Genomic DNA, 3,101 nt, shown 5'->3' with positions numbered 1-3,101 from the left:
CAAATTAATCGCATCTGCACTCTGTTGTCAATCTCAATATATTTAAAAGTGAAATTGAAATCATGCAAGTATGCTGCATAACTAAGCTACATATGAATCATAAAGGAAATGAAAACCATGTTGGAGAAGTGTTTCCAGCACATAGTATTTAACATAAATCTGGACATTGTGGATGTAATATGATAACTGTGGCATCCTGAAATGTTCCCTATTCATTTGGATCTCTATTCTACATCATTCCATCCAACTTCCTCTGGGTTTCTGCCAGAAGGAACCATTTTCAGGTTTTGTGATTATTACAAAAATTCATAGCATAAAAATCTAGTTGACATTTCTCCCACTCATTTAACACAATATTAGTGTGAATGCATCTCTGTACATATTTATGACGCTTTTCCAGTAGGTCTTTGTGTATTCATTGTAGACCAATTACGCTGGTTTGAGTTCATGTCATTATAGTTGTATGTCTTTCTACATGTGGAATGTTGGTTTGTTTTCCTTGGAGGGGTTGGGGTAGAATGTCATACTCTGCCTCCAATTTCCTTTTCTCATCCAAAATCACTTGGTCTTCAGCAGGGTTGTTAAACAGAACGTTCTTCAGAAAGGGGTGCAGCTAAAAGAGATGCATCATCCTAAGATGAAGTGGATTCCATGGCTAAGACAGAAAATCTGAACTGAGAAAACCTCCTTATTGGCTTAATCCTGCTTCTTGACACAAGTACAACAACGATGTAGTACAAAGGAAAAGCTAGAGAACCAAAATATCGTGATATCAAATTCTGGACACAGATCAGAGGATCAAAATGGCAGTTTCAACAGAAAACACCAATGTCACACTCAACTATAATGAGTGAATCTGGGAATTAGATAATTTTTAACTTCCTGGAAAAACCTAACAGGTATTTTCTCAATGAATATAGAGACTCAAATTGCAAATGGGTTCATTAACACCTAAACTGAAGTTAAATCAAATCACTGATATAAAATACCCACCATTGTCTCTAGCAGATCTTTGGTACTCGAAGACTTCATTGTCTTTTTCTTCTTATTTAAAAACTGTTTGTGAGATGCTGGCTTTATCATAGCTTTATCATATTGAAAACATTTTCCATGTAGATTATTGAAGCCATCATTAAAACAACAAGTTCAGAAACTAAGGAAAGAATATTGAAGGCTGTAAGAGAGAAAAAACAAGTAACATACAAAGGTAAACCCATCAAAATCACAGCAGACTTCTCAACAGAAACATTAAAAGCAAGAAGAGCGTGGGGTGAGATCTTCTGGGCATTGAATGAAAATAACTTCAACCACAGGATACTCTACCCAGCAAAGCTATCATTCAAAATAGATGGAGCAATAAAAGTCTTCCATGATAAGCAGAAACTAAAACAATATGTGACCACAAAGCCACCATTACAAAAGATTCTGCTAGGGATTCTGCACACAGAAAGTGAAACCCAACTTAACCATGAAAAGACAGGCAGCACCAAACCACAGGAAAAGAAAAAGCAAGACAGTAGAGAGTAACATCAAGTTAGGTACACACAATTGAACCTTCAAACAACTAAGACAAGTAAATGGCAGGAATCACCACATACCTATCAGTACTAATGCTTATTGTTAATGGACTTAATTCACCCATCAAAAGACACCGTTTGACAAAATGGATTAAAAAAGAAGATCCAACAATTTGTTGCTTACAGGAGACTCATCTCACCTACAGAAATAAGCATATGGTTAAGATGAAAGGCTGGAAGAAGATTTACCAAGCCAATGGCCCCCGAAAACAGGCAGGAGCAGCAATACTTATCTCTGACAAAGTAGACTTCAAACCTACGTTGATCAAATGAGATAAAGAAGAACATTCCATACTAATAAAAGGGGAAATAGACCAAAAGGAAATAATAATCATCAATCTGTATGCACCCAATGTCAACGCACCCAATTTCATCAAACGTACCCTGAAAGACCTAAAAGCATATATAAACGCCAATACAGTGGTGGTGGGAGACTTTAACACCCCATTATCATCAAAAGATAGGTCATCCAAACAAAAAAATCAATAAAGAAATCCAAGATCTAAAATATGCAATAGATCAAATGGACCTAGTAGATGTCTACAGAACATTTCATCCAACCTCTACACAATATACATTCTTCTCAGCAGCCCATGGAACCTTCTCCAAAATAGATCATATCCTAGGGCACAAAGCAAGCCTCAGCAAATATAAGAAAATAGAAATAATACCGTGCATACTATCTGATCACAATGCAGTAAAAGTAGAACACAACAACAAAAGTAAAGACAAAAAACATGCAAACAGCTGGAAACTAAATAACTCATTACTTAATGAAGAATGGATCATCGATGCAATAAAAGACACACACACACACACACACACACACACACACACACACACACAAAAAGCCCCACCAAGTGTCCCCAGTTCAAATGCAATACAGTTTCAGTAAGTTTTTCGGCTTGCAGGTGTAATTCGGTTGTTCTCTCATCAAAGGTAGGGAGAAAAAGAAAAAAAAGTGTCTGGAGACAGTTCTGAGAGTGGTATCTGCAACTGTGGCTTGCCTGCCCACTGCTGTCAGCCTGCTGTTGCTGGAGGCATTGTTTATGCAGATCTCTGGGGTGAGCTTAGCACTCACCTGGTCCCACAGGCTTTGTTTGCTCAGAGTTCTCCTGTGGGGGAGCCTCTGCTACAAGCTTTCCCCTTTCCAAGCACTGGGAAAGGTGACACTGCCCCCGCATTGTCAGGCCTGCGTGTTTATTTACAGTTCATGTGGGAGGTGGGTCTTCCCCCCTCTCCTCTGAAGTTTTTCTCCCACTGCCACTTTCAGAAGCTTTCCTGCTCCTGCTTACTGGGCAGTGCTGCTGCTCCTGCCGGCCACCATGTTTGTTTACAGTTCACGTGGGAAGTGGGTCTTCCCTCCTCTCACAAGCTTCCCCGCTCCTGGCTGCAGGGCGTGTGCCCTGCTCCCACCAGAGCCTCTCCGGCCCGACCGGCTTGTTTATTTACAGTCCCAGGAAGGATTCCCTTCCCCCAATCTTCAGCGCTCAGGGCGCCCCACCCTCTTTCCAGCGTGTCTTA

The sequence above is a fragment of the Castor canadensis genome, chromosome 6 (genome assembly GCF_047511655.1).
Source record: "Castor canadensis chromosome 6, mCasCan1.hap1v2, whole genome shotgun sequence".
Classification (NCBI taxonomy): domain Eukaryota; kingdom Metazoa; phylum Chordata; class Mammalia; order Rodentia; family Castoridae; genus Castor; species Castor canadensis.
The sequence above is the reverse complement of the archived record's forward strand: the minus strand, read 5'-3'. Positions refer to the sequence as shown.